We start from the raw sequence: 23,146 nt of genomic DNA, 5'->3' as shown, positions 1-23,146 counted from the left end.
ATAGTTAGGATCTCCCAACTTAGTAGAATGAATTAATTCTATTAGGTATTCGGGCAGTTGTTGGAGTTCTTCAAAGTGCAGAGAGTAGCCTATCCTAACCTGGTTGATCTTTCTCATATCATGAGATTCATCAAGATGTACTATGTTAGCTACAGTATTTGATTCTAAGGAATTCTGCCCACAATGACTTTGAAGTTCTGAATCTCCACCGTCTTTTCATAGAGAAGGAATTGCTCACATCTACCAAGCTTCTGAAGTTTCAAAGCTTAGACTACTACATTATTTAAGAGAAATAAGTATACATATCGATAAGTAAAGCTTTAAAAAATAAAGTCAATGAAGCATTGCACCAAACGTGACACAAAAACTTTTTTATTTGCATAAGAACAACGTTTACATATCAAAGAAACAAATAGAATGAATGAGATTACACTTCAGTTCATCAAACATACAAATATACTTTATTAATACAAAACCAAACATAGAAATAGTGTGGAATTTAAGAACTAGTTGACACTGCCACAGACTTTTCTTATGATCCCATTTTGACCAGTTAGGGGACTAATATCTCCCATTTTGATCATAGCAGCAGCAAAGTCAGACGAGAAAGCTCGAGGGCTGTTACTGTATTCAGAAACAATATTATCTGTCGATCCTCCATTGAAAAGGACTTGATCTGATTGAAGAAGACCTTTCTTTTGAATGAGATTTTTGAAGTAATTGTTATCGAATTGATTTGGTGTAACCAAATCAAGAGGTGCTAGATTTCCATTCTCTCCTTCTTGAGGACATTGACGTTTTCTAGTGCTTGCAAATCCAGCATCAATGTCTGTTCCATTGCCATAAATCCGATCACGAAATAGGAAACATTGTGCTTGGCCTATTGTGTGAGCCCCTGGAAATCAAAGCAAAAATTAATTTCCTTCGTTATCCGATCACGAAATAGGAAACATTGTGCTTGGCCTATTGTGTGAGCCCCTGGAAATCAAAGCAAAAATTAATTTCCTTCGTTTTCCTAGCTATAAGGTTGTTCGGATTCTAAATGATAATAAAATTAAAGGGCAGCTCGGTGCATTAAGCTCCCGCTATGCGCGAGTTCGGGGAAGTACCGGACCACAAGGGTCTACCGGACACAGCCTTACACTGCATTTCTGTAAGAGGCCGTTTCCACAGTTCGAACTCATAAACTCCCGATCACATGGCAACAACTTTACCAGTTACGCCAAGGCTCCCCTTCGAATTCTAAATGATAATTATAAATGTTAATATCCTGATTAATTACCTGACAAAGCGACCATATCTCTTGTGCTAAGTCCCTTGCTTGCAAAGCTAGAAATAAGCCTATTAAGAGGATCAAATGGACCGGGGAGATCAGTTTCTGCAAGTGTCTTACTTGCAGTTGTTGAATCTCTTCTTCCGAGTTTCACTGTCCATGATGGACCCCCTACCTGATATTAGTTTAAAGAATTAAGTTAAATAATCGTTCATCCAACCGCTTAAACTAAATTAAAATTTTTGAGGGAAGTATAAGATATGTCGCGAGCTGCAACAGTTAGTATGTCAGCACATGAAACCACCTCGGGACAAATCTTTTCCACTTCTCTCTTTGCATCTTCTATGATTCCAAAACCTCTTGCGGACCCAAGATTTGGCAATGCAGTCTTTTCACTTTCGATCGAAGGGGTCTCATCAAGTAAGATCGAAGCATCACAACCCTAAATTGACGTCCAATATAACACCATTTCGACTATTAATTAATTGACTTTAAAATACATGAAAAATAAAAATAATTTACGAATAATCTTTAAATTAACCTGAACAAAGCAATCATGAAAATGAAGGCGAATGAGCGAAGCAGCCATGCGACGTTCACTTGAAATTGCTTGCCTGATGCTGGTACGAATCGTGTTGAGTGCATTAGGGCAAGTATTATCATAGAACGTCGCCGAAAGTTGTGCATGGCATTGCATGCATGAAAGCAGAAGAAGAGAAAATATAGCTGCGAAAGATTGAGTTGGAGTATTCATTTAGAGACGATGTATTATACTATCAAGAAATTCAGAATGATTTTGGCTAAGTAGAAATGAAGATGATGGAAAAGGAATGCCTAAGTGACTTAATTTATAGGCAAGGAAACACGTAGATGGTAAGAGTGGAAAAACTATTTTTGGTCACTAATAGCTGCTATGCCGCGTTACTGTTAGTTTTTTCTTACTAATATATTTGAAATAGTAAATATCGATCAATACCCTTGACCTCTTGCTGGCTATGGGTTTGAAATGGAGAGACTGATTCAGAATTTGAAGTTTATGATATACAAGTAATAACTAAGTTTGCAGTTAAATATTTATACAAGTTTAATAAATTTCTTAATATATATATAGGGTTTGGACAAAAATAATAGTGAGTTCACGTAAAACTGTAGCGTACATGGTAGATCCGCCCAGTTTTCAAATCTAGAATTCTTGTTGTAGTATTGTAAGCTATATGTAAGTACTACAAGAAAAAGTTCAGAAAAAGAAGGGACTACAACTACTTATGAGCAACGTACAAGTCTTTTCTGAATGTGATCGTCATCTTTGTCTTAATAATCTTTTCTTCAAGTTCATGTACTTTTTTTTGGGTACTCATATTGGAATAAATTTGAGTTCACATCATATAAGGTAATTAAAGGAAGAAGCGATTTCTACAATTTTTTTTTTAAATTTATACTAAGAACTCAAACTCAAGCCATTGCTTAACAGATAAAGCTTAGAATTTGAAGTTTATAAGTTCCTATAGCAACCTCAACTTAATATACAATAATAATTAGGGCACATATTCAAATATTTAGTAATATTTAGTGAATTTCTTAAATATATATACAAGGCTTGAATAAAAACTACTAGGTTCATATAAACATATATGTGTCATTATACATTCCCTTTGCTAGTTCGTGGAAAGATCCTATCTTTTCCCACTAGAGATATAGCCTTTTGGCTACATGTTCAACTGAATGCACAACTTTCGAAAAGCAGTATGGATTCATACGTAAGAACCTATATCTTAACAAGTGCTAGGTTTGAACCCATAATTTTAAAAGGACAATGAATTTAATGTTAAAAATCTTATAAAATTAAAATATATTAAATTTAAATTTGGATCTGCCTAAAACTACTGGAGGAACTTAGCAAAGGATCAGGGTTGGGGAAATCGCCAAAGGAGGACCAAAATTCTGGCATCAAACTAACTTAATCGCCGGCGAGTGGAGGTAATTCCAATAGGGTAGCAAGAACTACATCGGCGGGGTAAGGGAATTGATAGACCGGGGAGTAGCTCATCAACACCAAAGGGGATGAGCAGTGCAATGCCAGGGACTGAGGTGCAATTGAACAAAATGTGGCTCAAATATCTGTTACACCCACCAGAACCATAGGGGCGATGTTGGTGCAATCAGGGACGCATGATAACTCAAAATTGAAAGGGATTAGGGGGCCAGGTGATGAAGTGGGTAAGCAGTAGAGTGAGGACGAATCCCTAGTGGTACGGATCAAAACAGCCTCGCCAGAAGGGCAAGGCAAGGGGAGAGAGAGTCAATAACACAAACCCACAAAGGCTATCCTGGGCAAATATTGTAGCAGGTAACAAACTGGCAGCTAAAGGAACGAGTCTTGAATACATAGCTCCAATTATGCAAGAAGGGAAGAAAATTGTGTAATTAGAGCACGCAGACGTTGAAAAGGGAAATGCGAAATGGAAACAATCAATTATCCTATACGTGATTGGGTACTCTCCAATGATAGGGGCAGTTGAAAGGTTCCTGGAGGCACACTGGAAATTTACAATCAAGCCTCAAATCTTCTACCATAATGAGAACTATTTGTGATTCGTTTCAATAGCATGGAGGAGAGAGATGCAATACTATTCTCTAGATCTAATATGATCAATAATAGACTTGTAATAGTGAATCCTTGGGCTACAAACTTTAGTTTTCAAAATGAAGTCCTAAAGACGATCCCACTATGGGTTAGGTTTTCTAATTTGCCATTACACTGCTGGAATAAAAGATTTCTGAGTAAAATTAGTAGTGGAATAGGTATCCCATTGTATGCTGATGATTGCACTACAAATGCTACTCGCCTATCATATGCTAGGGTGCTTATAGAGATGGATATCACAAAGGCACTGCCTAAATGTGTAACTATGTTAGATCCAAAGGGGAATTACTTGGAACAAGAAATTTCCATGAATAAGAACCAGAGTTCTGTGAAAACTGCTTGCAAATAGGCCACCTATAGAGAAGTGACAGCTTACCGACCCCCTGTGCAACAACCTAGAGGCAAAACTAAAAAAAAAGCATGTTTGGAGGAAGAGTGATGCTATAGGACGACCAATGTGTATATCAGATCTAACAGAGAGGGGATGCTAGGGGACAATGCAATTTTAGAGGTGCGGTAGAAGATACCAATTTTTATCATAATCAATAATGAATTTGGTGACATGAAATATGAGAAGGATGAATAAAATCTATAAGCACGAGGAGATGAAAGTGTTTTTGAGGGAGAATAAAGTTAGTTTAGTCATTATAGTAGAACATAGAGTATAACAAAATAAAGAATGGAAGATAATACAAAAAATAGCTCCTACTTGGGACTGGATCTTAAATGCAATACAAGCACAAAAGGAAGGATATGAGTACTCTAGGATCCAAAGTATGTTGGGTTCACAATGCTTGATATGGATCCCCAAGTAATACATGGGACAATGAAAATATTTGATCTCAACATAGCATTCACATTTACGGCTGTATATGGATTACATAATATAAAGAACAGGGAAAGATTATGAATGAAGCTTAAAGCTCTGGACTCTATTCATGTCACGACCCCAATTCTCTTCCGTAGGATGTCGTGACGATACCTAGTCTCTAAGACTAGGTAAGCCTAACAAGCATGCGAAATGATTAAAATAATAATCTAAAAGCTCAAACGTCAACAACCGTATAAAATAAAAACAGTAACTCAAAGTGTATATAACTCCCAAAATCCGATATATATAAGTCACAACCTCTAGATACAATATTGCAAATATCCTAAACACCACTCTTCTATCAAAATAGAAAGAAACAAGGAAAAGAAGGGATAAAAGGGGACTCCGAGGCCTGCAGACGTGAGCATGTGTATATTGAAGTCTCCAAGCAACAACACAACACTCTAATATCGAGGCTGATAGGATGTACCTGGATCTGCACAAAAATATGTGCAGAAGCATAGTATGAGTACACCATAACGGTACCCATTAAGTGCCAAGCTTAACCTCGATAGAGTAGTGATGAGGTCAGGTCAGGGCCCTACTGAGGATAATAAGAAACAAGGCAGAATATATAATGATATGATAAAATGACAGGGAAGTGAAACAATAGAAATTTACGGAAGGTAGAAACACGGAATCAAAGAAGACAAATACATACGTAAGGAATCAAGAAGCTTATAATTTAACGAACAACAACAACAACAAACAATACAAAAAATAGAGAAAATCAATAGAGGCACTCCCGAGGTACCGTCTCGTAGTCCCAAAAATAAATATCTCATAATCTTTCCTCATACTATCCATGTGTATCAATAATCACAACTGCACGGCAGAAACCTCGTGCAAACAATAACAATCGCACGGTAGAAACCTCGTGCGTCAATAGCAATCCGCACAACAGAAACCTTGTGCCACAATTATAATCCGCACGGATATATTTGAAATAGTAAATATCGATCGATACTCTTGACTTGTCATTTAATATTGGCTCTGGCTAGTTGTCTGTTCGAAAAGCTTTAGAAATAGGGACATATTCGGGATTTGAAGTTAAATTTTCATAAGATTTAATGGATTTCTTAATACATATATAGGGTTTGGACAAAAATAATATATCGATACCCTTGACCTTTTCTTTTATATTGGCTCTGACTAGCTATGTGTTTGAAATGCTTTAGAAAGAGAGACAAATTCAGAATTTTAAAGTTTATGATATACAAGTAATAACTAAGTTTGCAGTTAAATATTTATACAAGTTTAATAAATTTCTTAATATATATATAGGGTTTGGACAAAAATAATATTGAGTTCACGTAAACCTGTAGCTTACGTGATAGATCCGCCCTGTTTTAAAATCTAGAATTCTAGTTGTAATATTGTAAGTTATATGTAAGTACTACCGCAAAAAGTTGAGAAAAAGAAGGGAAGACTAAAAAAATCAAAAAATAAAAAGATAATGGACTACAACTGCTTATGGGCAACGTATATATAACGCAAGACTTTCGGCTAAAAGTTTTGGAAAATTCTATTAAGGGGGATGTAACAGGTAATGTTGATCTCTATTTAAGTTTTGGTGAACATAATTGTGCGATACTTATATCAGCGAAAGATAACGAGTATCTAATAAAATAATCAAGGTACATTCAAGTTGGCCCGAACTCTAATTGAAAAATATTGATCTTGCAGGCATGCATTAATTATTCCAACATCTTAAAATGGCCACTTGATGTTAGCCATATCTTGTTCAATTGTATTTGCATTTGTCTTTTTAGTTTGCCTACAAAAGAAAGACACATTTCTCTATGATTTTTTCCACTATGAGATAAGCTCAATGCATTGGACCAATGGATAAGAGAGTTGAGCTAGGCTAAAAAGCGCTTGGACGCTATATATATAATGTAGATCCCATAAATATTCACGCTATTAATGAGATGATTATAGCCGCATAAATTTGTGCGTTAGGTTTTATATCACAAGTTTTAAAAATATTTTTTAATTTCGTAAACTTCATGATTAGTCAAACACCGTCGACATCAAGTAAATTCTTTGGACGTAACTTTTTAGTCAAATGCAAAAGATTCTGTGTTTTAGTGTGATCAATGTAATATCTACCTACTTTGATAAAAGAAAATTAAAAAAATTGGATCTGTCTTACAGAATTCAAATTAAACGGAGTTTATTTACTTTTATGTATATAAACTAAAATTTAAGAAATACACGAATTGATATTCAGATTAAGAAAGAAAATTGACTAATTCGGCTTTCGTACAATTAAGTCATTTTATTTTAGGAGTACCTTTCATTATAATGATTTGATATCTAGTTATAATTATTAATCGAGTTTTGGGATATAACGGAAAGTCAAAGGATAAAATTTTGAAATATCAAAGGTCAACCGCTAGGGGACGGCATTAAAATACTACTTTACGAAAAGTATTCAATTCCCAGCAAGCAAAAGTACAATTCTTTTTTGAATGGGTACATCTGTGTCTTGTATATACGTAAATATATTTTGTATACTGAACTGTCTTTTCTTTTTATATTGATATAGAACTTCAATAAATTTAAATTTACATCGCAAAAGACTTATTAAAAAATAAAACAAAGCTCAAACGTAAAATCTTTATTTAAGGGCGTAAGGATGAATATCCGTTTAATTGTGACATTTTTTTTTATAATTTCAGTTATATATATAACAAAAACTATTATATTCTCGTAAACCTATATATGACCTTATACGTCCATCCTGTTAGTTAAAATTGAAAAGATCCTATTCATTTCACCATAATCTTTGACGGTAAGTTTATGTACGTGCGTTGTGTATGTTGCGCTTTAAGACTCTCTTTCCGTTGGCTCCAAATTCATTTGGTTATTATTGTTCATGGATCAAAGATTTTAAATTACTAATTAAACATGAATTATTATTACACTCCATGGCAAAAAGGTTCGAATTTAACACAAATGTACTTTATTGGATATGCTTCATTATTTTAGAAGTTTACGAAGGATTTTTCTACAGAAATAATCATCCTAGACCAACTGAATATCAAATGATTATATTCCATTATTTTCCTAACTTTCGTAGATTAATATATTTAGTTTTCCCCTCTTATTATCGCAATGGGGGGTGGACTTTCGAATGGTCAAAGTATATATCTTAAAGTACATTTTATTTCAAAGGTTTGACATTATTCAAATAATTAAATTAGGTGCTTATTCAAATATTCTAATAAGCTGTTTTTACAAAAGATTTCTTCCTTTTTAATGCCGCCTTTGATTGACATAGATTCTGGTTAGGATTTATTACTCCGTTGTCTCGTATTATGTGTCGTGTTTCTCTTTACACACCCCATAAGAAATATTAATTAGGAAAATGATTAGATTATTATACCCTTATTTATGTCTTAAGATATAATTTCTCTTTATTGAATATGTATTCTATTTATGTATTATCTCTATCTTCAAGAACATTTATTACTAAGGGTAAAAAATAATTAATTGTCTTGAACTTCTAAAATGATAAATAATTTGAGATAACTATTTTTAGTAACCACGACTGTTAATATAAAACGGAGGGAGTATTATATATTGGTTCGAAAACAAACTAATATCCAGAAATAGACTGTACTTGTTTTTAGACCATAAATAGACCGGTCGCTTATTGTACCAGCCTCCACCTCCCAGGACTACAACCAAATCCGTAGCCTAGAAAGGTATAAGCACCGGTTAGGCTGGGTTAAGATGGACTAAACAATAGGTCATAACCCAACCCGCGAAACTCAACCCAATAATAAATATTCATGCTAATCCTATAGAATGCCATCAGCCAAATCGAACTCGATCTTGGTGTAAAACAATTTGAATTTTGTTTGTCTAGTATTGTTCCCATTTGTTGGATAGTAAAGATATTTCAATTGTACATAGTCAGATTTATTTTATTATTCGATTGTATATTTGTGTAGTCCAGCCTTTGTATTAGTAGGTAGCTCAATAACCCATTCTTTATGTTTTGGCCCAAGGCCCAATTGTAAAGATCCGGACCAACTATCTTTTATATAAATAAAAGAGCTCTGAGTCTGGAAGCTTCGGATGCTCAATTTCACAATTGCACAGGATATTTTCTTTCCATATTTCTCTCAGATTCTCTTTCTTCTCACTGACAACAAATCGATCACGATGATCTTAACATGGTATCAGAGCGGTGTATCCGGGTAATTATGAGAAGTAATCTTCTTCGCTGTATGAGCATCTCGCCGACACTTGTTTTTTTGGAGAAAAGTTGGTCGTGTTGTATTTGTTAGAATTTCGCCGGAGTTTGGTATTTCTCCGACAATCTCTTTCAATTCCTTCTATTTTTCGCAAATACTCTGACTTTGCTTCAGTTTGTTTTGTTAAAAATTGCTTCACTTCTATTATATTGTTGGTGAATTAAGAAAACCCTAAATTTACTCTTACATATGGGTTCATTGGTTTCTGATAAGTCGGTTTCGAGTTCTCTTGGTCGTTCTGGTTCTGATAACTCATAGGATGATACGATTGATCATAATCAACCATCAGACAATTTGGGGCTTTCACTGGTAGGTACTGCATTTGATGAGACTGGGTATAGCGATTGGCGTAGGAGCATGCTTATTGCTCTCTCTGTGAAGAACAGATTGTACTTTATTCAATCTGATTGTGTGAGACCTCCTCAAAATTTCCCTATTTTTCGTCAATGGGATAGGTGTAATAACGTTGTGATTTCATGCATTCACAATCTTCTCACTCCAGTAATTCGTAAACGTGTTCTGTATTGTCAACTTGCCAAGGATGTGTGGATGGAATTGGAAGATAGATATGGACAACCGAGTGGAATTAAGGTTTATCAAGTTAAGAAAGATCTTGCTTCTATTTCTCGGGGTTCTATGAATATTCCTGAATATTATGCAAGGATGAAGAGTGTTTGGGATGAACTCAGTACCTTGAATGTTTATTCTGATTCTCATTGCACTTGTGGAGGTAGTAATCTAGATATTCAAAAACGTAAAGAGGACCAGAAATTGTACCAATTTTTAATGGGCTTGAACGAAGGTTATGCTAATGCCAAAAGCAATTTACTTATGATGAGTCCTTTCCCTACGATCAACAAGGTTTATTCTCTTCCGGTGACTGATGAACGACAAAGAGAAATTCAGCCTCCTCCTTCTCAATTTAGCTCAGAATATGCTTCCTTCTCAGCAGGGTCTCAAAGATCTTTTCAAAAGCCTTTTGAGAAGAATTTCCAGCCTAAAATCAGCTTTGATCCAATGAGGCCTAGTGTTGTCTGTAGCTGTAACGACCCGACCGGTCGTTTTGAGTATTACAATCCCGCTTCCCTATTTACTGCTCAAATTGTACTTTACAGTTGTTGTGTGACTTATCGGGGCAATTGGTTCGGGTCGGTGAGGTTTTGGAATGAATTGAAACACTTAGTTCCAAGATTTAAAGCTTAAGTTAAAATAGTGACCGGATATCGACTTATGTGTAAACGACCCCGAAATAGAGTTTTGATGATTCCAATAGCTCCGTATAGTAATTTTAGATTTAGGAGCGTGTCCGAAAAATTATTTGGAAGTACGTAGTAGAATTTGGCTTGAAATGCCAAAAGTTAAATTTTTGGGAAGTTTGACGTGGGGTTGATTTTTTGATATCGGGGTCGGAATCCGATTCTGGAAATTTGAATAGGTCCATAATGTGAAATGTGACTTGTGTGCAAAATGTGAGGTCAATCGGACGTGATTTGATAGGTTTCGGCATTGTTTGTAGAATTTGGAAATTTATTAGGCTTGAATCCGTGTGTAGTTCGTATTTTTGAGGTTGTTAGGTATGATTTGAGGGCTTGAGTAGGTCCGTGTTTTGTTATGAAACTTGTTGGTATATTCGGACGGGGACCCGAGGGCCTCGGGTGAGTTCGGATGGTTAACAGATTGATTTTTGATTTTGGAAGACTCCCGGGATTGAAGCCTTCTAGTGTAATCGCACCTGCGGAAAAGTGGTCGCAGGTGCGAGCTCACAAGTGCGAGCAGGGGTGCGCTGAGGCGAGGTGCGCAGGTGCAGAAGATGCTTCGCAGGTGCGGAATCGCACCTGCGCAAGAAGGAGCACAGATGCAGACAGAGGACTGTCAGGCATTGGTCGCAAGTGCGAAGGAAAATTCCGCACCTGAGTGAGCGCAGATGCAGACGGATGCACGCAGAAGAGAAAACTGGGCAGGCGAGTGAAGTCCGCAAATGCGACTTTTTTTCTCGCACAAGCGGAGGCACAGGCGTGCAAATATTGTTCGCAGATGTGGAAATCGACTGGGCAGAACCTTAAATTCGAGGGTTCGACATTTTTACCCATATTTTCGGATTTTGGAGCTCGGGTTGGGCGATTGTGGAGGGAAAATTTTCCACACAACTTGGGTAAGTGTTCTTAACTCCCTTGTGATTATGTTCCATGAATTAATCTTCATTTTTGGTGTAAGATTATTGAATCTTCAAGAGACATAGAAGAAAATTTCTATAATGTCACAAAACGAATTTTTCAAGTTTGAATACCGATTTGGATTCGGATTTGAGTGGAATTAGTATGGTTGAACTTGTAATTGGATGGGTTATCGTATTTTGTGAGTTTCGTCGGATTTCGAGATGTGGGCCCCATGGGTGATTTTTGGGGTGTAATTTTGGATTTTTAGAAAATATTGATATTTTGATATGGAATTAATTTTTATAATTTTTGTGAGCTGAATCAAATTAATTATGACTAGATTAGAGCCATTTGGAAGTAGATACACGCAGAATGGAATTTCTGGAGCATTGCTTAGCTTGCTCGACATTGGATTTGGCTTGTTCGAGGTAAGTAACTCTTCAAATCTTGAAGTTGAGAGTATGAACCCTGAATATATGTATTTCGTGAATTGTTGGGAGGTGACGCACATGCTGGTGACGGGCGTGTGGGCGTGCACTATAGAAATTATGACATAATTATTTCTGTGAAATTTTGTAGTTAAATGAGCTTGGCATTTTCCATGCGATTTTATGAGTTAAAGAAATTGAGCTGAAAAGCATATTAAAAATCATGTTGAGGCTATGTGTCAGTATTATTGGGACCCACATAGGTCATATTGTTGTGAAATATTTATTTTAAAATGAAAATTTATACTCAGTCATATTTATTTCATTGTATATCATAGCTCAATCTCTGTTGTTATTTATTGATACATCATATCATCATTTTGGGCTATTCTCATGACATTGTGAGCCCATGTGAGAGAGACTGGAGAGATTGATGACTGAGGGAGGCCGAAGGCCTGATTGTGAGGATATTTTATGGATCGGGGCTGCCCGCCTGCAACAGGCCTTATTGGCTTCTTATTGCACGTAAGTTGGCCATGCAGCATGTGAGTTGGCCGTGCGGATCCTTATATTATTATTGCACGTGAGTTGGCCGTGCGGATCCTTATATTATTATTGCACGTGAGGTGGCCGTGCAGCACGTGAGTTGGCCGTGCGGATCCAGATATTTATATTATGGCACGTGAGTTGTCAGTGCAGCAAGTGAGTTGTCCGTGCTTATAGAACTTGGGCTGTAGGAGCCCCTCATGAGTCTGTACACCCCCAGTGAGCGCAATCGACTATAAACAGGGATCGAGCTGTACGCCACATCAGGTATTGTATAGCGCTGAGTGATTGATTATGCTGAGCACAATGAGAGAGAATGCGACATAATGAGATTGAGTACTCTGAGAGTGTGAGTACATGAGTACAATCTCTGAGATACATTGCATTGACATGCACACATGACATATATGCATAAGAGATATCTTTTCCTCATGCTGTACGGTATCACATTATTCATGATTTCTCACACATTTTGACAGATGGGCATAGTGATGCATTTATTTTTACACGGGTTATCCGAAAGGAAAATAAAATATATTGTTTATTATTGAAAAGATTTTTGGAGAAATTTATTGTTTTCAAACTATTCATATTATTGGAAACTTCGGCAAAAGATTTGAGTTTTCACTGATGGATTTGAAAGGAAGAACTATTATTTTTGAAATCATGATTTGGCTGAGCATTTTATATCTGAGTTACTTCTGGTATTATTTGCTTATTGTTGTTATGGACTGTTGTGGACTATTGGTTTTGGACCTGACCTTAGTAGAACTCGTCACTACTTTCAATCTAAGGCTAGGGTTTGTTACTTACTCAGTACAAGGGGTCGGTTGTACTGATACTACATTTCTACACATTGCGTACAGATGTTGACTGATGTTGTTGCTGTGCTCGATGGTTGCGGGATTTGAAGATGTACCTGCGTTCCTGTTGTAGCTGCCTCTTGTTCATGGTAGCCTTAAATTATAAAAGCTCTGTTTATGTACTATTCAAATAGACTATGTATTTATTTCATTTTCGCTTTGTATACTCTATTCTTAGAAGCTCGTGATTTGTACTACCAGTTCTTGGGGATTGTATAAGATCAGGATCTTTATTCACTTAAATTGCTTTAATAATTATTATTGAAATTGGTTAGTTGGAAATTGGCTTATCTAACGGGATGGGTTATGTGCCATCATGACTAGTTGGATTTTGGGTCGTGACAGTAGCTATTGCAATAGGCCTGGTCATACAGTGGAGAGATGTTATAGGAAGCATGGTTTTCCCCCGAATTTCCAGTTCACTAGGAATAATAGAAGGATTGCTGCTAATGTTCAAACTGAATTGGATCCTTCTAAACAATTTGCTCATGTTGAACCTAAGCCATTCACTGAGACACTACCTACTAATGTTGCAGATACTTTGACTATCCCAGGGTTGACAAATGAGCAATGTAGCCAGCTCCTCACGCTACTTCAACAACATTATGTGTCTGATCTTAACTTTACTTCTGCCAATTTTGCAGGTATCCTCAGTTTCTTTTCTAGTAATAGACCTAAATGTTCAGTTAGTACTTTTTGTTGTGTAAGGTTGATAAGAACTCTTGGATATTAGACTCTGGGGACACTGACCACATGACCTCTCACAATAGTCTACTTCACAATATTTAAGTCTTTGCCTATTCCTTACTTAGTAACTCTACCTAATGGGTACAAAGTCAAAATAACTTGTGTGGGAGACTTAACTAGGGGTGTTCGTGGTTCGGTTTGGGTTGGTTTTTTCCTAAAAAGAAACCAAACCAAGTAGGTCGGTTTTTCAAATATTGGAACCAAACCAAACCAAACCAATTAAGTCAGTTTTTATCAATTCGATTTTTATCGGTTTTTCGGTTATTTATCGGTTGTTTCTTAAATATGAGACATACACTATCAAACGCATATTCCGGCGACTACATTTTCAACGTAACACTATCAAACTAATTGCTATTTGAGAAATCTATCATTTACCAAGATATATTGATGATAATTGACTCAAATAGTGATGAATAATTTAAGTATTCAATTTAAAATCGATTATTTTTAACATGAAATAAATTCTTGTACTTAGCAAAAGAAAACTACCAATCAAACTAGAAGATAAAGAATTAGATTATTATAATAGCAAAGAACTATACCAAAAATACAAATGACTAATATGTACCATAAAATTTTAGAAACTTTATATAAAAATATACATATATATAGGTGTAATAATAAATTTATATAGCTAATTTTATAGTCGGTTTGATTCGGTTTTTTTCGGTTATTTTTTTATTAAAACCAAAACCAAATCAAATTTGATTGGTTTTTAAAATTTAAAACCAAAACCAAACCTAAAAAGTATCGATTTTTTTAGTCGGTTTGGTTCGATTTTCGGTTTGGTTCGGGTTTTTGATTTTTTATTAACAGCCCTAGACTTAACCTTGTCAAATAATATTACTCTGTCTCATGTTCTTTTAGTTCCTAGATTTCAATACAACTTGATATCTGTACACAAGTTGGTATCACAATTAAAGTGTCTGCTTATTTTTAGCTCCTTTGCCTGTTTCATACAAGGCCTTTCCATGAAAAGGCCTCTGGAGTTTGGTAAATCCCAGCATGGACTCTACATCTTGCACCTGCCATCTTTCAATGCATCATGTTCATCCACTGTTGTTAGCTATCCTTCTGCCTTTACTTGCTCTCATAGTTCAACTTTACCTGATCTTGGTAAGAACGATGTTGAGTATTCTGTCACTTATGTTCCATTTGTAATATTCCTCAAATAAATAAAATGAACACTCTTTGTCATAGTAGATTGGGACATATACCTTTTGTTGATTTAAAGTCTATTCCTTCTATTTCTTCTATGCTTTCTGGTAAACAAGACTTTGTTTGTAATATTTGTCCAATGGCAAGGCAAACCAGACTTCCTTTCCCAAATTGTACAATTCACACAAACTGTCCTTTCCAATTGGTACATGTTGACACTTGGGGTCCCTATCATGTTCCCACACATGATGGGTGCAAGTACTTCATAAAAATTGTGGATGATTTTACTAGGACAACTTGGACTCATTTATTAAAGACTAAGTCAAATAATTTTCCTATTCTAAAAGCCTTCATTGCCATGGTAAATACACAATTTAATTCCAAAGTTTTGACTGTTAGGTATGATAACGCTTTAGAATTAGGTTCCAGTCCTTCTACCTCTTCTTTCTTTACTGAGCAAGGCATTATTCATCACACTTCTTGTCCATATACTCCCCAACAAAATGGGATAGTAGAGAGAAAACATAGGCATCTACTTCAGACCTCAAGGGCACTTCTTTTTTATTGGGGGGGATTGTGTGCTAACTGCCACCTACTTGATTAATAGGTTTCCTTCTAAATTACTTCAAAATAAATCCCCATTTGAGTTACTTTTTGGTAAAACCCTAACTTATTCTCATTTATGGGTGTTTGGTTTCCTTTGCTATGCCTCTAAACCTCCTGTACACAGGGATACGTTCAGTAACAGGTGCATACCCGCAGTCTTCATGGGTACCCTTTTGGGAAGAAAGCCTGCAAACTTCTTAACCTTAAAAATAAAGCATTTTTCATTTTTAGGGATGTTATATGTCATGAATCATTGTTTCCTTTTGCCGTCAATCTTTCTATTGGTTCTTATTCCATCTCTTCTTCTACAAATTTTGTTTATGACTCCATTGTTCCTTCTTCTCCTTCTTCTTCTACTTCACCATTGCCTTCTCCCATTCATGTTCCTCATGAAACTTCTTCTCCAGTATCCGCATCTCCTTCTAATGAATTTGCCAATGTTACCTGTTCCCCTTCCTCTTCATCCATGACCTCTAGCCCTCCTTATTCTCTCAATTCACATCCTGTCCTTACTCCCATTTTTCCTGCTTCACCTTCTGAGGGTTTGAGAAAATCCACCAAAACCCGTGTTGCTCCTTCTTACCTCAATGATTATATTTGCTCTTTTGTTTCTGCATCATTTCCCTGAGGCCCTGGGTCCAGTTCTTCCCCTAATCAGCCTAAGACACAAATAATACTTTCTGAGCCTTACATCTATTCTCAGGTTGCTCTGGTGTCTGAGTGGCAAGAGGCAATGACGAAAGAATTTGAGGCTCTTGAAGGCAATCAGACACGATCTGTAGTTCCTCTCCTTGTTGGCAAGAAGGCCATTGGGAGTAAGTGGGTATATAAGATTAAGTTTAGAGCTGATGGCTCTATAGAAAGATATAAAGCTAGACTAGTAGTCAGAGGTGATACTCAGACTGCTGGGGTGGATTACAATGAAACTTTCTCCCCTGTGGTCAAAATGACCACTGTCAAATATCTCATTGCCTTAGCTGTTAAGAAACAATGGCCACTGTTTTAAGCTAGATGTAAACAATACCTTCCGCCATGAGGATTTGGATGAGGAAGTCTATATGAAGTTGCCTCAAGGGTTCACTGTGGAATCCTTTTCTAGTTCCGGGCAGCTTTTTGTTTGAAAACTTCAAAAGTCCCTTTATGGGCTCAAACAGGCCTCAAGACAATGATATGCTAAACTTTCAAGTGCACTGCGTGCAAAAGGGTTTGTTCATTCTCTTAATGACTACAGTCTATTCACAAAGAGATTAGGGGAATCTATAGTTATTTTGGCAGTGTATGCAGATGCCATAATTCTAACAGGTAAGAATATGTCGGAAATTTCTGCTTTAAAGTCTTATCTCGATGAACAATTTAAGATAAAGGATTTGGGCACCTTGCACTATTTTTTGGGCATTGAGGTATCTCCTACTCCTGCTGGTTTGTTGTTAAATCAAAGATAGTTTATTTTAGATCTCTTGGCTGAATATAAGTGTTCTGAGGTATCTCCAGTGGTCTTTCCTCTTGACCTTAGTTTGAAATTACAAGCTGCTAATGGTGACTTGCTTCCAAATCCAAAAGTGTATCGGAGCCTTATTAGCAAGTTCAATTTTTTAACTCATACCATGCCTGACCTGAGCTTTGTTGTCCAGCATCTCAGTCAATTTCTCCAATCTCCTCGAGTTCCGCATTATTCTGTTGCTTTACATCTGCTGCGCTATCTCAAAGGTACATCTGGTATGGTATTGTTTTTAATAATTCTTCAGACTTTTCTTTACATGGCTATTGTGACAGTGACTGGGCTGCTTGCCCAGATTCTCGCAAATCAGTGACTGGTTTCTTTATGTTCTTTGTGTCACGACCCAATTTTCCCTCCGTTAAGGTATCGTGATGGAACTTAGTCTTAGGAACTAGGTAAGCCTAACATTTACTGAATAACAACAATAATTAAATAACATCTAACAATTTCTGAAATATAAATCTCAATAAAATTTACAATTCCCAAAACCGGCAGTACAAGTCATAAGCTCTACAGAGTTTGCTACAAATTTCTAAATACAAATGTTTGGAAATAGGTAAAACATTGTGAATACAAAATAGGAAGGTGACTCTGAAGCCTGCAAACGCAGCAGCAGGTTTACCTTGAGTCTCCACAACAATAATTCGCACAACTAGCTAATGCTCAACTAACTTCGAAATATCTGGATCTGCACAAAAATGTACAGAAGTGCAGTATGAGTACACCATGGCAGTACCCAGCAAGTATCAAGACTAACCTCAGTAGAGTAGTGATGAGGAACAGTTAAGACACCTACTGGACTAAATAACATGAACAAGTATAAGTATAGAAACAATAGAGTATGATATCTACATAAAGACTACGCGAAATGACAATTAATACAGTAAATTTCAGTAAGAAAGGGATACAAAAACTATCAGCGGTACACCATAATAATGACATAGAAAAACGAACGGAAATACAGCCTAAATCTGATGAACATAACTAAAAGAAGGGCATGTAGCAACTAGATGAAAAACAACCACTTTCACGCCAAGTTTTTAGTCAATAAACTCCACGAGGTACCGAACCTCATATTATTCACAACTCACGGGTCCCAATACCTGAACCCTAACACTTGGCATCCTGTGCCCTCATTACACTTCATAACCGCACTGACGACTCACATGCCAAATGGAGCCATTCTCACATAGAAAGCAAGTAAACAAGGGTGTGCATCTATACTCAGCAATATCAAGAAAACCTCTTAACCGCAAAAAAGTCAAGGTCAACACAATACATCAAGAAATACAAAACACTTTATATTAAGTCAAATAATACATCACGAAAAATACAAGAATTTACAAATTACGGAAAAACAAAATAACCAAGGGCAAGTGTAAACATAGTCCCAAAATAAATATACAATCACAATAATGCCCCCGGGCCATCACAAATCAATTCCCGACATAGCCCCCCTTGTCTCGCCACATGTGCCATAGTAAAGTAAATGCCCGCCTTGTCTCGCCACACGTGCATAGTAATGTTCCCACCTTGTCTCGCCACACACACACACACACACACACACACACACACACACACACACACACACACACACACACACATATATATATATATATATATATATATATATATATATATATATATATATATATATATATATATATATAACAATGGCATGACAGAAACCTCGTGCAACCTCATAACAACAACTGCATGGCAGAAACCTCGTGCATCATAATAACAACCGCACGGCAGAAACCTCGTATATCACAATAACAACAGCACGACAGAACCTTATGCATCACAACAATAAGTACAACAACAACAATGACAATAAATACAAGAGTGCGGCAAGTAAATCAACTCAAGAACTTTAAATCACAAGGAAACGGTAGAACTAGTTCACAAGGAATAACCATCACAGAGAATACTAGGCGTAATAAGAACAACTCAACAGGGAAAAAAATAATATGTAACAATAGTCCCATAATGTACGGTTCAACAACCAAGAACTAACACGAGTCAAATAATTCCAAATAAGGGCAAGTCCACTAAGACATAAGATTTCTAAGCTTCTTTTAAGTTTGGACAATTGCGGGAAAGATACAACAAATTCAAATAAAGGTAGGCAGCGAGTGGATAACCATAACCTCAATTAAGGGTGAACATTTACTAAAAGGGGTAACTACAACATCAAATAAAGATAAGCAGTTTAGGGAAAGAATAATATGGGTATAGAAGAGATAACAATTTTAATTAAGGCACATATGAATCAAGTAACAATAACAGTGGATCATGAAATAATTGATTCTAATTAAGCAGGTAGATGTGGAACTAGTAATTAAGGAATATAATCATAACAAAAACAACTGCATATTTAATAAATACTAGGAACTATGAACCCTAAAAGGCCATTTTCCACAAATAAGTCCGAGCACACACTCGTCACCTTGCGTACATGGACTACAATCAACATGGAAGACTCAAATCCTAAGGGGTAGTTCCCCCACACAAAGTTAAGCAAGTTACTTATCTCAAAGAAGATAGACTGATACTCTAAAATAAACTTCTCGGGTGAAATGACCTCCGGGCGGCTCAAATCTAACAAAAAACAACTTCAAAGCACAATAAAATTCATAAGAAACTATTCCGGATCATAAAACCTTAATCTTTATCAAAATCTAAAAGTTGACCCCCAGGCCCGCACCTCGGAACCCGACAAATTTCACAAAACCCGAACACCCATTCCGATACAAGTTCAACCATACTAAAATTATCAAATTCCGATTCCATTTCGTCCCTCAAATCATGAATTTTCATTTTGAACATTTTCTTCAAAAATCACCATTTTCCTCAACTCAAAACACAAATTAAATGATAAAAATAAAGATAAAATCATGGAATATATTAAATTCTAGGTGAAGAACACTTACCCAATCGATTTGTTTGAAAAACCCTCAAAGAAGCTCCCAAAACCGAGGTCTAAAACTCAAAATATGGTGAAATTGGCCAAACCCTCGATTATAAACCTTCTGCCCAGGCGTGACAGCACCTGAGACATAATTAGCCGCTTCTGCGCAACCGCAAGTGCGCATGTCCAAACCGCACCTGTGCTTCCTCTCGCTTCTGCGCCCTAGAATCCGCTTCTGTGGAGCCGCTGATGCGCACAAATTCTCCGCATTTGCGGAGGCTGCCAAGTCCAGCTCTTCTCACACCTGCGTCTCCATCTTCGCACCTGCGACCATCGCACCTGCGCCCAAGGTCCGCAGGTGCGATTACACCAGAACTCAGACTTTTTCACAACCACGAAAACCATCTGAAACACACCTCAGGCCCCCGGGACCCCGTCCAAGCATACAACCAAGTTCCATAACCAAACACGGACTCGCTCGAGTTCTGAAATTACATCAAACAACGACGAAATTACGAATCGCACCATGAATCGAACTTATGAACTTTCAAATCTTCCAACTTCTAAAACCCACGCCAAAACCTATCAAATCAACCCGGAATGATGTCACATTTTGCAGGCAAGTCATATTCAACATTACGGACCTACTCCAACTTCCAGAATCGGAATCCGACCCCGATATAAAAAAGTCCACTTCCGGTCAAAATCTCCAAATATTCGACTTTCGCTATTTCAAGCCTAAATTAGCTACAGACCTCAATTTTACAGTCCGGACATGCTCCTAAGTCCAAAACTACCCAACGAAGCTAACAGAACCGACATAACTCTATTCCGGAATCGTCTTCATACAGTTCCGACTACGGTCAAAATCCTAAGACTTAAGCTTCCGTTTTAGAGACTAAGTGTTCCAAATCACTCCGAATCATCCGGTAATTGATTTCAACCATGCACACAAGTCAATGTATATAATACGAAGCTGATCAGGACCTTATACCGCCGAACGGGACTTAAATTCTCAAAATGACTGGCCGGGTCATTACATCCTTCCCCTCTTAAATAAACGTTCGTCCTCGAACGTGCCAAAAATTGCCTCGACATTTTCAAATCACTGAATGGACATACCCAGCATACACCGGCGGGTGACCCCACGTCACCCGAATCCACATAAGCCTGACGAAACCATCTCAACTGTAATTTATCCTTTCTACCAACACCGATAAGCCTTAGAGTCAAAATTCTCACCTTCTGTTCATATCCAAAAGACTCGATTCTAAATCCATACCCGGTATCATGCTCAACTAGATGCAACAACACACGCCTACACCCACAATGTACGACCACTCAACATGACATGCCAAACATAGGCCCATAATAACATTTCTGATCACAATAGCTGCCCGTAATCAAACCAGCACCGTCATTTAGCCTCATATCTGTTAGAACCCTATTTTAAACCTCCACACCATTGATAACGATGCAAGGAACATGAATACCTCTTAACTATACACTCTAATCAACAAGTCACAACTAACACCACCGGACACACACCCCGCAAGCTAAAACTCAAGAAGCACAGAACGAAAAATGACTGAATATGTAAAGAGAAACACATAAGAGAAATATCACACAAGCCCGACAGGCACAACTCTTTATGAGTACCATCCTACATATCAATTTACCAGGAAAATTAAAGTATATGAACAAATCACAAGGATCTCATCCTGATATAACTTTCACCGCGGCACGCACCCGGCTCAAACATATCAAATCATATGGAATCGTGAGGGTCTCACCCTTAACTTTGAATCATAAGCCGAATACACATCATACCAATTGAAATCTTCCACTAACTCAATTCTGCCAATAAAATCACGACACTTACTGAACTCTCACCCCAATTGAGTATCAAATCACAAATCGTAACCAAAATTATTCAGGAATCACATCAAACCTACCGTAATGGACAACATGAATTTACTTCTAGCCTCATAACTTTCAATAATGAATTAAAATAATGATTGACACGGCTATCACTCACAGAATCTCCCAACAGGAAAAAACACATAAACATAATACTAAGTCATGAACTCACTTATAGGTGGAGCAACCAAATAGGGGAACTCGCCCCGATAAGCAGAACTGGAACAAAATATGAATGGTGCCCCTCTGTAACAAATCAAAAGCATACCTGTATGATATCATCTAGTACATCGGCCTCCAAACTACTACATAAGATACATCAACGGGCTGGGCCTTCCCCTCTTGGGCGCCCTCTACTCGCCTGAATACTCCGATGTGACACACATATCCGGAGTCTAGGACAATCTCTCACCATGTGGCTAGTATTACCACACTCAAAGCAACCTCTCTATTGACGTGGCTGTGGGAACTGTGCGGTACAGGCACTCTGAGACCCATGAGCACCTAAATCACTGTGCAAAGCATGAAGTGCAAACTGAACTGGCTGACCCATAAAACCTCTACCATGCCATACCCTGCCTCCAAAATAAAGACTAATAGATCTCTCCGGTCTACGATGCATCCTCGCCTCCCTGTCCTCTCTCTTACGACCCCGCCTATCCTCTCTCTCCTGATCCCACATGTCCTCCACTCGGTGAGCGATCCCTACCACTTGTTGAAACGAAACATCCGACTCTAACTCTCGAGCCATGCTAAACCGAATATCCTACCTGAGCCCCTCAATGAATCTATGGACACGGTCTTTAACTGTAGCGACCAAAGTAGGTGCATGTCTGGCCAAATCACTAAATCTAACGGCATACTCTGACACTGACATAGTGCCCTGGTGCAGCTGCTCAAACTCCGCGCGCTATGCATCTCGAAGGGACTGAGGTACAAACTCTTTCAGGAACATCTCTGAGAACTGAACCCATGTAAGTGAAGCTGTCTCGGCCGGGCTACCCAACACATATACCCTCCACCTCTGATAAGCTACTCCCTTGAGCTGGAACGTAACAAAAGCAACCTCGCTCGTCTCCACAATACCCATAGTACGAAGAATGCGGTGACAATCCTCCAAGAAACCCTGGACATCATCTGCCGCCAATCCACTGAAGGTAGGAGGGTGGTACTTCTTGTACCTCTCAAGTATAAGTTGTTCCTCCTTAGATGTTGCTGCCCTAACCACAGAATGAACTGGAATCACCGGCT

The 23,146-nt window shown here is 37.4% G+C and overlaps 1 pseudogene; it reads right to left on the bottom strand.

Annotated features, from left to right (window-relative positions):
- Window positions 1-367: 367 nt before the first annotated feature.
- On the bottom strand, window positions 368-2,090 carry LOC107767063 (lignin-forming anionic peroxidase-like; annotated as a pseudogene).
- Window positions 2,091-23,146: the final 21,056 nt, after the last annotated feature.

This window comes from Nicotiana tabacum, chromosome 23 (assembly GCF_000715075.1).
Source record: "Nicotiana tabacum cultivar K326 chromosome 23, ASM71507v2, whole genome shotgun sequence".
NCBI lineage: Eukaryota > Viridiplantae > Streptophyta > Magnoliopsida > Solanales > Solanaceae > Nicotiana > Nicotiana tabacum.
The sequence above is the reverse complement of the archived record's forward strand: the minus strand, read 5'-3'. Positions and strand labels throughout refer to the sequence as shown.